The 13,806-nt window shown below is 49.0% G+C and overlaps 1 long non-coding RNA gene across 1 annotated transcript in view; it reads left to right on the forward strand.

The window, feature by feature from the left end:
- The first annotated feature begins 1,265 nt into the window (after positions 1 to 1,265).
- LOC125750375 (uncharacterized) overlaps positions 1,266 to 13,806 on the forward strand; it is a 36,214-nt gene continuing 23,673 nt past the window's right edge. Inside the window, exon 1 of the long non-coding RNA XR_007400327.1 lies at positions 1,266 to 1,592. This is a non-coding gene — a long non-coding RNA (uncharacterized LOC125750375). The remainder of the gene's footprint in view (positions 1,593 to 13,806) is intronic.

Raw genomic sequence — 13,806 nt, forward strand, 5'->3', positions numbered from 1 at the left:
TTATTCTGGAGTCGTTTATTTGTGATGGAGCTCAGAGCTGGACGTAAAAACGATAAGGACGGTAGGCCTAGGTAATTAACAGCACGTTTGGATATGCAGCATTCATTACAGCAGAAGGATAATTTAATTATTCCTGGAAAGTAGACATGCAGATACAGCACGCCAGAAGCAAATTTTTTAAAACGATCTCAAGGTCCGTGACCCATTAGTGCCAGATAGAATTCAAAACCTTTCAGTGCTCAGTACTTGCTGAGCTAAATGTGGCTGGGGATCGGAGATTCATTATTACCGAGGAGTGCATTAGGCTACTCTTTGTTTAATCTTGCGCACTCACATTATTTTACCTACAAGTAAGTGGTGAGACTATGGAACAACTTCGTATGGCACTTATAATGTAGGCTATACTCCTGAATAGCATCATTTATAGTTTGTTTTTAAAACTGCAGACATTACGGTTAAATCACGCAGTAGTAATATCCTACCCAGCATATCACTCTGTATGGTGCATATAAAACGCGGTACAGTTGGTAATGCATTTGAGTGTATCTGTGGCTGTTGTGGGTATAAATATGAGTACAATGCATGGAGTGCCGATAATTGTTTTGGGCCCCATAAAAGCATATCATGTTGGGTCCCCAACCCAGACCAATTATACTCCAGATTTTGCAGGCCCTCTACCAAAATCACCGCCTTTACGACGCCCCTGGGAATATGATCAAAACAGTTGCCGATTAATACATACCCAGATAGCACACATACGTTGAAATGACATTGATTCCATATCAGACAAAAAGGTGGAAACAACGTTTATTTTCAATCTTTTACTTTATATCAACATTGAATCAAGGTTTTGCCACCATCAGTTTTTAAATATTGAAAATCTGACCAAAAGTCAATTCAGTTTCAACGCTGATAATGTAACACTGACCGTAATTCAACGCATTTAGCTATAATTCAACGTTGAAACAATATAACATGATGCTATCTGGGTATGCAGTCAATTTATTTAAGTGGCGTTTCTTTATTTTCAATTTTAGCAGCCCCTTGTTCTTTCAAAGAAAATGATACACGTCAAACTGAAAATCAAATTTAAATAAATTTGAATTAACATGCATCACCCTCTGCTTCTCTAAACGAGCTCTGCACATTTCAAACAACCATTCAGTGAAGAAACAAGACTAAATTCAGCGCTTCTGAAAAGGAAAGCAAAATTTGAGCGCATCCTGAGTGAAACAGAAAGTAGATGAATATTGGAAAGACAAGCAGCCGGAAACAAAAGCAAAAGCTTCACATTCTTCTAAGGAGTTTTTGCTTGAAATCCGCATCACTACCCCGCGACTGCACCGGCCAGTGTTGGTTAATTTTTAACGCGTGTCGCCCCCTTGCGGCACCCGAGGAAATAAGACGAACTCCCCTCGCGTCGCTCCCACCACACCAGTCTGCAGCGCTAACTGGGACGGAGCGGCTAGCCCCATTTGTAGGAGGCGAGGTAAGGAGCTGCAGGGCCGGAGAGATCGCTTACCGCCCCTCCGGTCTGAGAGGAACTGTGCATCGGGGCTTTGTTTAAAGAGCAAAGGAACTGTGGGCGCCGGGTGAGTGATCGTTTGCTTCTCGCTATTTGGGCGAAGTGGATTTTTTTTGTGGTTGTTGTTTGGAGGAGCCTTGGATCGCACGCGCCGGATCCGCCAGCGCGAGTGTTCCTTTTTTCTGTTGGGGCAAGAAGCTGCGAATGCGCCGATCTGCCCCCGCACGCTGATTCGGAGACGAAACGCAGCGGATCCCGGCCTTTACACGTCCCGGTCTCCCGGGCGAGCGCCACGCCGGCACCCGCTGCGGGCTCCCCCGGCCGGCGGCTGCTCTATCCCCGTGTGTCGGTGGCGTGGACGCCAATACGAAGTGGCCGTCTGCGGGAGCGGCAGCTTCGCTTTCCGTATCGCCGTGATGGGTGAAGACGGAGCGGTAGCTGCGGGTGGAGGGGGGAAAGGCGGGCAGATCCATAGCAACAACACGATCCCAGATAATAATCTGATAAATCGGCAGATTCGCTTGGGAGCCGTGAAGTGTTCTAAACTGTTGATCGTGCTGCGGCCGCGAATTTGTAAGCTATCGCGGCAAAGTTTTCTGTATCCAGCATAATGAGCCCCGAAGACGGGGACGCTCCCCCTGCCCAGAGGTCCCCGAAGATGGGGACGGCGGCACAGGGAAATCACCGATTCTCCCCCGTTCCGGGGCTTTGGGTTTCGTGCGGCATTTTCCGTTTCGAAATGATCCAAATTAGGTTGTGCGCTTCGTATTTTGATTCGAGCCTTTGCTCTTTTAGCGAATATGGTCATAATAGGGGGTCCTTTGAACTTTTTGTTTGTCGTGAGCCATTTGATTTGTTTGGTATAAACAAGTTGACCTTTTGAGGGGTGGCGATCGGCTTACTGCTGTAAAGCTACTCCGTTGCGTTTAAAAGAGTCTATGAAACACGTGGACTGGGGAATCTTTTTTAAAATACTGTAGAGCAGGAATGTGCTGAACATTATGATGATGCTTGATTGCCTCTGGAGTCCACTGTTTATTGCATATTTATATCTGGAGACTGTCGCCGGTTGGGCGTCCCCCCGGCTAATTCCACGTGGTGAAAACGGGGACCGGAGACCCCATTGTGACCGAGGGGGTCTGTCACTTGCTGGGTATCTGTACCCTGTGTCCTTTTAACCAGCAGCTATAATACGAAGACGGGAAAATTGCGTATATCTGAGATTAGGGCCTGTTGTGTTATTTTCCCAGAGCAAGTTTCTGTTCCACCTCTAATTGTAAAAGGCAGATACTTCGACGCGATCATCTGTGAGCTTTGCTAAGGTAAGGGGGTCTAGGGCTCTGGGAATATTTCTTTGGGATTTAGGAAGCATTTAAAAAAAGTCAGGTGAGGTTTACCGGCCTTTTGGCATTCTTCTGCCCTGTGGGGTGTCCCAAAGACTCCTTTCTTAGATAGTACTTTATATTGATGCAGTAGCTTCAGGTTGTGTGTTTATTGAGATATTGTACAGTTGCATCAAATTTTAGGTATTTTCCCAGAATGTGCCATTGACTTTTGCATGTATCTGCACATCTCTCACTGTCGGCTCTTACTGGTGTGTGTTTGTCGACCCTGGGGCCTTCTCTGTTACCTTGGGAGCCAGAAATGCGACAGGGCACATCTTACTGAAGTTCTGCTTTCCCACCTAAAAGCTATGTAATCCTGCTGGGGAATGGGATGGAGCTACAGCCCGAGTAGGGTGTCGGGATGGACTCTTTCTCTCTCTCGCACAGACATTCACACACGCGAAGCGGTTCAGAATAACATGCACCTAACACGACGCTTTTGGAATGTGGAAGGAAACTGGATCACCCAAAGGAACGCCGCAGCAATGTGGTCTGAACAAGCCAATTTTCACAGGGGAAGATCTGGAATCGGATCAACCTGTAAACCCACAGGATTCACGCCAGCATTTCTCCTGCCAGAGATTGTGAACACAGACGCGACATTTCACTGACATGACTGGTAGACCCAACGTCAGCCTTTTTACGGTTTTCCAAAGTGGCCAGCATTTTTGTGTTTGTATTTTTGATCTTGGGTTAAAACAAGGGTATGATTATGACCAAATAGAGTTAAGATTCAAAGATAGATTCAGTAGATTGCGTTGGGTTTGTTTGTAGAGTTGGAGTGACGTTTTAGGGGCTGTTGGAAGGTGATTGAATGACGGTGTACCTGGTCAGAAAGCTGTCGTTATTTTCCTGTTGTGATTTTTTTTTTTTGGGGTGAGTGTGAGGGCATGAGAGAACATTTAACAGACGATGTTTGTGCATTCCAGCTATTTGCAGATGTTCTGGGTCCTTACGGAGATGAATACAAAGAGCCGGCATAGCTGGGGAAATAAAGGCGTTTAATTCTGCAGCCCATCTGTGTCCAGCATGCTTGGTTGCCGGTAAATGGGACTGAAGGAGTGCAAGGGAAGGCTTAAGCGGGAAGAGCCTTAGGGGCTGTCTGTAGCCTCAGGTCATGCTGTGTTTATCCAGGGCTGGAATGGAAACTGCAGTCCCTACATACGCGTCCCCCGGACTGCTCTGAGCCTGTGGAACTGGCTGGGGCATCCGGAGGGAATTTCTTGGTTCCTGTCCGGGTGGTCATCCCAGACAGTTTTTTTTGGAGGACAACGACCCCTGAGCTGTCTGTGACCCTGCACTGCGTACTGGGGGAGCCGTTATGGAGAGGATGGGTAAGCATGGTGGCGGTGGAAGGGAGGTTAGTGGCACTCAGGAGCGCCTCCAGAGATAAGCTATTGCTTATCTCCCCCCCCCTCACATTTTTGTGTTTCTGTTCCTCTTCTATGTGCTCTGGCTCAAACATGACCTGATCTCAACCAGATTCATGTCAGAGACCATTGGCTCTGCTTTCCCTTGAAAAGCCTGGAGGAGGGGGGATGCGGTGCTAGGTTTTATTTTAGCCCCTCCGTACATCCTGCCCTCCCCTCCACCCTGCCCTGCCCACACTGGCAAAATTTAAATGGTCAGAATGTACGTTTGTTTAGTAAAGTAGCCTAAATGTACAGATGTGCTGGGGAATGACGCTATTCATAGAATTATTTTTTTTTTATCGAGAATCACAGAAGATTCCTTTAGAAATGACTCGGGGGTGATGTTTGCCATGCTGTTGTCTGGGCCATGTCCTCCTTAGATGTATATGCAATATCATGTGTCCATTATAATAATTGAAAAGCTCGGTGTTGCAGGTTTGCTCTCCCGTGTGAATGGCTTGTCTGTGTTTGTCATTGCTTAATGGGAAGAGATTGTGATCAGAATTTTATAAATTTGAATGTATGAAAGTGAATATCAAACTTGTTACTTTGTGCCACAGATTTAGGGTTTGTTTGCCTTCCACCGGCAAATCTCTCTGGGGTAATTAGGAGGTGATGCGGGGCGGGTGTCTGGCAGGAAACCGGAGAACGTTTAGGGATAGTGCTCCGGTAGGGGAGATGCCCAACGGCATGTGCAGCGGTGCTCGGTATCCCGCACCCCGATCGATCGAGTTGCCGCCGTGAAACCAGGCGCGATGCGATTCCCGGCCCACGATGATTCTTTTCCTGTGCCTGTCGTTAACAAACTTGAGGGGCCGGTGTCCACCCCTCCTGTCACTCTCCACCCCCCTCCCCTTTAATATCTCTGTACGCTCCCCAGCCGACCCAGGCTTCCTCACAGCCATGCTCCGATCGATACCATCAAACTGGCCGAGCAGGGTAATGGATACAGGATCATTTAATAAGACAAGCCTGGAGCTTCATTAATCTGTGTGTGGCCGTACTGGAAAGTGACATAGAGGAATCTGGGGGGGGGGGGGACTGGAGCTGAGGGCTGGTTGGCAGGGTGTCAGCAGGGTTCAGTCTTGGGTTTGACTTTTAAAAATTTGCTGGAATAGTGGGGGGGGGGTGCAGGTGCAAGCAGCAGATGGACAAAGCTGATATTTCTTAATGAACCGGCAGTGGCAAAAAAGAAAAGGATATGAAGTTTTAGTTCCCCCCCGGCTACTGAGGCCTTGGTTTATCTTAGCTGCATGTCAAAGCATGCAGCCTCACACTAAAGGGGGGGGAACTGCGCGCGTCGCAACGCCCTTACCAGCCCCTCTGCCCGTGTCAGGCCGCTCCGTCATGCTGGTGTGCCACCCTCTGGGATTTTTCCCCGGTCGTCTCCTCTTTTCATATATAACGTATTGTTCTACGTGAAATGCCAAAATGCCGACTCGGGAATCTGTCTCGCAGGAGCGAGGCAGTGCCGGTGGGCGGGCCTGTCGCTCCAGGTCCGGAATCCGATCCGGTTCCAGCGGCCCCCTATTGTTCCGGAGGCCTTTTAAGGCGACCCGTCACGACTGTGCGTCTCGGGTTTCGAAAGATGAGATGGGATTGATTGTTCACTAATAGGGTTGAAGAATTGAAAGGGCTTTTTTTTTGCATCTGAAGTGGACAGAAAGGGTTTTTCGGGGGGGGGGGGGGGGCAAAACGATGGATGAAAACATTTTGAGGTTTGAGCCGACTGATTTATTGATATCCGACAAGCTTTCATTACAATGATTATGGGCTGGTTTCTGTGTACCCTGCTTAGGTCTGTGTTTATTTACATGCTTAAAAAAAGACAATAAACCGATGAGTGTCAGTTGACTTTGTGTCGGTACACAGTCCTGGTTCGTGCGTCTTTTCAGTGGCTGTGTTGCCCGACGTGAATGTACTGGTTTAAGGTTAATTCTGCCAATGCTCCCAGCAGCTATTGCTGGGAATTGTGAACTCGTCATTTTGAATGTCGTCGTACTTCAACCGCAAATCGCTCACACTTCCCTCGAAGACGCGTAATTCCCCCGCAAAGACTTATTTCGCCAGAATCCTGCATTCCTGTACTAACAGAAATTACGAGAGAGTGCGTTTTTGTTTGCTTTCCAGTCCTTACAGCCACACCCTCGGATTCTGCCGGCTTTATTCTTAGTCCGCCGGCAGTGCGTTGTGGTAGTCCGACCCTCCGTGTTGTGATTTTAATTAATGACCGCGGCCATGAGCCCGCTTCCAGGGACCGCAGTGTGTTTAATTTCCTCTTCCTTGGCGTGAGCCTCCCCGACAGCTCACCGCCAAAAAGGGATCGGTAATTGGCCCATCGGAGACGGAGATTGTCATCTCGTAAGTGGCTCTTGGGTCACTCTACCACGTCCGTCACTCGCTGTCCCCAGCGTCCACCTAGAGCATGACACTTAGCTCACCGAACGTCAGCGTGCGGCTGGATAGACACTAGCTGCGGAGGAATGAGGACATTTAGTTAATTGTCATTTCTGGTACATTAAGGTTCTTTGGTAGGTCTGGCCATTCATCAGCTGTTAATCCCGTGAATCCAGCCTCTTTTTTTTTTTTTTTTTTTTTTGTTTTGTTAGTGGTGATGGGTGTTTCCATCACATTCAACCCACATAGACCCCGTAGATGGTGCTTGGGTGTTTCGGCACTGCAGGAGGAGTATGGCCTGATGCTTGCTCAGTGCCGACTGAGAGCTCTTTGATTGCGGATTTCTAATGACGAACCTGGATGTTTTGTGTTTTTTAATAAATTTTTCTAACCACATCATGGTGCTCTTCGTCTCATTGAGAATGAGTGGTTTGGAGTTGCACTTAATTGACCTGTTCACCGCACGGCCGAAACCTCACTTAACCCCCCCCCCCCACCACACACACACACACACACACACACACACACACCACACGCTTGCCTTGGTTGCTGCAACATCAGCAATCTGGCTAATTTATAACTCTTCACGTTTGTTGTTTTATGAATTACTGTGCAATAAATGTGCTAATTTCAGCACACCCTTTTAGTGAGGGCGGGGGCTGCACTGGGGGTTGGGGGAGCTCACGTCCCGCTTTTCGCAGCCAGTGTGACCCGCACTGGGTGGATGGATACCCTCAGCCTTGCTAATGTCCAATCCGCACTCGCGTCACATTCTCCTTCTCTATCTCAGAAGGGGGGGGGGTACTCTGTAGGGACGACTCTCCAAATTTGGGGACTGTCATGTAATTCCTGCCCAGCGGAGATGCTGTCAGGTACAGCCTCATTCCTCTTTTCTCCTTTGTTCCGGAGCCTTCTCTGACTCCATCTTCATTAGAGCCGCTTGTTCTCTTCCCATGCGACCCAGCGCCTTAAATTTACTAAAACTTTTCGTTTTATGAGCTCGGTTACTTTTACAGACTGGGATATGTATGTATGGGGCTGAGTTTTATATTAACTGAAACTGCCGAGGTCATGTCCAGCTTTACTCCCCTGGTGGTTTATGTCGGAGTGCCATGTGGTTCTTGGTGTCCAGCTGTCCTTGGGGTGGTCTCTGGGCGTTTATCCCCTGTTTTGGATAGTGTTCTATGGTTGGCATAAATTTTTTTTTCCACCTTTTGGCATTTGATATTGCGTATTTATGACTAGCAGTGATTTGGATTCATTTGCATTCCGTGTGTGTGTGTGTGTGTGTGTGTGTGTGTGTGTGAGAGAGAATATGTTTTGGACCTGAGGTGAGCAACAGGGGATGCTGAGAACATGCCTTCTGCCCCCAGCCTGTTGTATCCTTGGCGGGGGGGGGGTATTCTCACAGAGTTGTGGCCTGTTGTCCCAGTTGTCTGTATCCTCTTTAGCTTTGAAGCCTGATCAGCTTGGAATTTGGAGGACTGGGGGGTGTAGACCTTGACAACCAGTAACGGGTCAGTTTCGAGCCCTCATTGCCCCCCCCACCTGTTAGGCAGGCACATTTTGCTTCAGACTCCAGAGCCACCCTCTGATCTGAGCATAACCTGCCTTCTCGGGGGTCCCTGAAGTCTGCAGATATTTTTATCACCCACCCCCAAAGCTTTCACATGGTTTGTCTTCAGTGACTGAGTTTTTTTTTTTTTTCTTCACCCTCTTGCTTGTCTGACTCGACGTTTGGAGGATGTCACCCCACCCCCCCCCCCCCGTCATTGATTGATATTAATATTTACAGCAGTTCGAGTGTCGGTGTTCATCCAGCAGATGGATGACAGTTGAGGATTGGCTACTCCAGCAAAGGAATGCCTGCCCCCCCCCATCTGCATGCCAAGGAGGCTCCTTTCAGCATCTGTCCCCCCACCCTGAAGTCCTTATCATGCTGGGGGAGAGTTATAGCTGAGTACAGTATTACTGCCCCTCAGAATTCCTGCTGGTGAGAACACTGTGGGGGTTGGAGTGTAACGGTACACTTATTTCTACCAAACATTTTCGGTACAGGTCTTCTGGCTCGGCACTCGCATGTGCCAAAACGCATGCAGCAAGTGCGGAACCTTAGTGTGTTTGTGCGTTTCCCCCCCGAGCGACATTCGGAAAGGGGCAGGCGAAGCCACATCAGTACGCATGCGCCCGGACATCGTGATGTGAGCCGGAAGCCGCTAATGTGAATACAGATACAGCAGGTGTAGGTGCGGCACCATAATGGATATTTATCGTTATGCCTTTGTGTGTTGAGATGATGTTTGTGTTGCACAGTTCTAATATGAAGCTGAAAGCCGCTGATGTGAATATAGTACAGAACAGGTACAGTTAATTTTGTCTAAATGTGTACTTTAATTGATATTTTTAACCTGAGATTTTTGAATTACTTTTAAGTAAATTTTAGTTTTGTATTGGTTGGTTATAGCAACATTGTCATACTTTGTTCAGTAAACAGTTGGTAAAGAAAAAAAAGCAATTTTACCCCCTGCTGTACCGAAAACTTACCGAATTGTGACTGAAAACCGAGGTACATACCAAATCGTGATTATTTTATTTTTTTACCATTACACCCCTAGTAGAGGGTCTTTGTTTGAGAGGGAAATTGGGTCTTCTCGGCTGCTTGTCTGACTCCTTGGGGACGAGTGCTCTATGGCGCCCCCATGTGAGCGGACACGGGAATGACGTGCTGGATCACACACATTGCTCAGTGTTTCAAATGGTGTCTGCTTCTGGTCCCTGATCTCCCTGCCACCTCGTTTCCAGGGTAAAAATGCAAGAAGCCAAACCAAAGTGTGTCTTTGTGATGCTTTGCTCTATTAATATTTAATTTCTTCTAACGAATTGAAATTATTTGGTGTGTTTCTGTCTCCCTGTCGATGTTTGTTTGGATAGGCCCCCGGCCTGCCCTTTGGTATTTTACATAAGAATTTTTAATTAAATATGGTTTAGTGGAAATATCAGCCCCCCGCCTCCCTGTTATCGTCGTGTTTACCGGCCTGAAGTGCCCTCCGCCTCTTCCGACCCTCACCGCTGGCATTTCCCTGCGCTTTCCATCTGTGGTATCATGTGGCTCTCCGTAAACAGATCTCCGCGGCGTGTGAATCCATTTACCCGGAATGAGGCCGCCCCCGCGTGCAGGTGGACAGGCCCTGTTGGGATGGGAGGTGCAGCGCGATCGTTCCTGTGTGTCTCCCCAGCCCTCGTTTGCCGGGCAGGTGCGGCCAGCCGGTGTGCTTCCGGTGCCCCTGCCAGACGGGGCTCTTTCCACCGTGGTTGAAAATCAGATCGCAGGGAGAGAAAACGTCGGTCAGTCGTTAACGTGAGATGAGAAGGACTGGGAAGGAGAAGCAGCGGCTAGCTGGTATGGAAATATGCTGTCAGAGCGCATATATCGTGTCACTGAACAGAAGTGTATATCTATCAATCTTCCAAGTGCTTATCCTTGGAAGGGGAGGGGGAGGCTGGGGGGGAGGGCTGGAGCCTTTCATAGCAGGTGTGTGCCCCCCCCCCCCCCCCCCACAGAAGGGCTTCATAGCATTTTCCTTCCGTTCGGTGAAATCAGGTCGATCAGCATGGTGAGCTTGGTTAGCTGTGGAGTGGGGGGGGGGCAGAGAGGGGCTGCTGTTTTCTCAGCTTAATGAGGCAGAACCCCCGCCTCACCACCGCCGGGCCGCGGCCCGCTCACCGTGACACGATCCGGCAGCCGAATACGCTCAGTCCCAGTTCCGGTTTGCTACTTTTTTTTCCCTCTGTCGTGACCTAGAGTAAACTCCGGTTTCTCCGATGGAATCTCGCCTCTTGCGTTGGTTACGAAGCTCTGAACATCATGACCGACACGGGAAGTCGAGCTTTTGACCCTGCTGCCCTGTTTTTGAAATGAAGGGTAATGGTGGTAACGGGAGTCGACGTGTGTTTTCTGCCACAAACAGAAAATGCTTTTTGGAATATTTCATGGCGGCGGCCTTCTGGCGACTGTCTCACTCGTATCGCTGAGATTCTTGGCCGTTTCTTTTGTGAAATCATGATGCGGGGGGGGGAAAGGGTGCTCTTGTCTTAAAGGTCACAAGGGTGTAGAGGTGGGATGGGATGGGAGGAGGTGTCCTCTGCCTCTTCTTATGTCATGACCTTCTGCTGGCCCATCTGCTAGCAACAGGGGTGAGGTAATGGATCACATGGCTGCAAAGCTCTGTGGCTGCACCCATCCCACCCCCCTCCCCTGTCCATCCCACATTCCAATGCTCTGCCTGTGCTGCGTAACCTCCCAGTTGTGGGCATGCTCTATACATACCCCCAGCCCCCATCCATCCATCCATTCACCCATCCTGGTGGGCTTGTCTCTAGGGACATCGAATGGTCCTAGGCTGCTTGTGTGTGTCCCCAGCCGGTTGATCCAACAAGTTAAAAATCGATCGTAGGCTGTTGGTAGTGTCACCTTCTTAAGATCTTTGCTCCATCTTTAATTTCAAGGTAGTCAGATCTGTCCTCTGTAAACCCCCCCCCCCCTTGCCGGACATCATGGTGCGTTGACTGTAATTTCATCACCCCTAGTGCTTGGTATTGGCGCCAGGGTCCAAGCGGGGGGGGTCCAGTACGCTGCCTGCTTCTAAGGCTTTCCGGTAAGACTCCTGAGGTCACTTGTCTGCAGTTTCTCCTTCGTCTTTCTGATGGTAACAGGACCTCCTTGTGCCCCCCACCGCACTCGGCTCGGCGTCGGCGTCAGGCTCGCATGTGGTGTAATGGGTGACGTTCTGCATGGTTTGTAAACTGATCTGGGCGAGTAGCAGCAGCTCAGAGGCGCAGTCGTGGGGGTCGGCGAGGTCATGCGGCGACTCCGTTATTTGGGGGCCTGCTGGTCGCTGAACGCACACCCTTTATATTGGCATCTTTTAAATACAGACCCACACACACAGTTTAGCTTCTGTGTGCTCTGATCTCTAGGGCAGTGCTTACCTCTGCATGCCACAAGCCCCCCACCCCCCGTCTGACACTAGGGCCCCGTGTCTCTCTCTCTCTGAGGCAGCAGGGCCCCACCTCCTGTGAGACGTCAGGCAGATTGATCAAGCGTGCTCCCCGACGTGTCCGTGTTCCGCATTTCCTGCCTGCTTTGTGCAGCTTAAGCATGCGTGAGGGGCTTTCTGATAATTATTTGCCCCCAGGTTTAACAAATAAGATTAGGGTTCTTGTGAATTAGTTGCAGATTGTGAGTGTAATTGGACTGCTAATTATCTCGTTAGGGGAAGTAAATGCAATTATTTGTGAGAGCGATTTGACAGGTGATGTTCTTGGGCATGCCCCCCCCACTATGCTGTCGCAGATCCCGCTCTCTTCTTTGCCCCCTCCCTCCACCCCTGCATTGTTCTTGCAGATCCCGCTCTCTCCTTTGCTGCCCCCCCCAAAATTGCTGTTCAGATCCTGACGATCGGTTGCCCATTTGTATTGATTCTGGAAATAAATCTCTGTGTGTTACAATTGTATCAATTTCCTGAGTCGATCCCTTTACCTCTTTACTCCTTAGTGACAATTTTAGAATGATTTGTTGCTTGACTGTTTGTTGTATGTTACAGTGAAGTGGCGGTTGAGAATGGTGTAAACTGGCCACCCCCCACCCACCCCGTGGTTATTCTGCTCAGCCCGTCACCTGAATCATATGACGTGATTGATGTTTTTCGGAATGGGGTTTATCCTGCATTCGATTGTCTTTCTCCGAGTCGGAACCCATGAAGACGTCCCTTACTGTCGGAAACATGCCTCCTTTCCCACATGATGTCGGACGGAATTTTGTTGTCCGAGATTCCCGTGAATTTCATTTCAACATGGCAGCTTGGCAGTAATTCTGTTTTATAAATATTAAAAATTGTTCTTTTATTAAATGTAGTAATAGTTATGACTGTGGTTGCACGTGTTCGATATACCATATCACGACCGTAAACATTATCCTAGCAGCTATATCAGGTTTCTACCGGATTTGTTAGTGCCTTCTGTTTGTTTGTATTTTGGTTGCATCCCAAAAAGAATATCGCTATGGATACTACTAAAATATTGTAAGCTCTTAATGTGGTTTGACTAGTTTATGTTTCTTGTTTGTTTGTCTCCGAAAAAAGAATCTCACTCCAAATCTGCTAAAATATAAAGAAGCACCTCACACCAGCGTGCTCATGGAGGCGGCCATGTTTGTTCCGAGATGTGCGTAGCTCGAACCGGAGTTTGGTTGGATGTGACGTCACACACCTCGGAATGTCTAACCTGTGGTGCTTTCGATTATCTCTCCTAAGTATGACCAGGAAGGGGGGAAGGAAGGTTTTGGGCCACGGGTACGTATTTTTTTTTTTTGTCTTCTATTGGGATGCAAGTGTCTATGCTTGTGTCAGCACAGCCACGCACACAGTAGATCGCCCCCTACTGGAGGGGGTTTCCAAGGCCCTGTATCTCTGAGAAAATCGCTTCTTGAGTGGACTGCAGACTCAAGAGCTGTACTCAGTGAAATAGGCCACGAGGCATGCATGCGTGTGTGTGCGCACCAGCGAGCGTTTGCTTACCTGTTAACTAGCTGAGATTTAGCTTCCGTTCCCCATGCTCTATGCGCATCCCCGGTGGGCGGGTCCTTTCTGTGAGGTCACGCCCACGATGCTGCTCTGGGTGATTTGGCGGCAGTTTGCGACAGACACGTCACAGACTCCTCGTCTGGCCGTCAGTCTCCGTAATGGGCCGAGGTGTTCCTCACGCCCGCACTCTGGCAGGAAGTTCTGCCGCGTGTAGGTTGGACTCAGTCAGTCCCCGTTTACTGATTTCAGATCTGCCCCCATAACACACACACACTCATCTGTGTGTCTCCGTTTTCAGCTGGGTGACTTGTCTATCTGGCTCACAGCAATATTCAAATAACTCGCCCCGCCTCCCCAAAAGTCTTGTCAGTTGAAGGATTTAATTTTTTATTCCCCCCCCCCCCCCCCGAGAAACTCGTGTGTCTGTGAAACATGGGAACACTAAAATTATACTGCCAAATTCCTGCTCTCAGTTTCCGTGGGCTGACAGTCGGCTTGCTTAAGTA

Source organism: Brienomyrus brachyistius, chromosome 10, assembly GCF_023856365.1.
Source record: "Brienomyrus brachyistius isolate T26 chromosome 10, BBRACH_0.4, whole genome shotgun sequence".
Taxonomy (NCBI): domain Eukaryota; kingdom Metazoa; phylum Chordata; class Actinopteri; order Osteoglossiformes; family Mormyridae; genus Brienomyrus; species Brienomyrus brachyistius.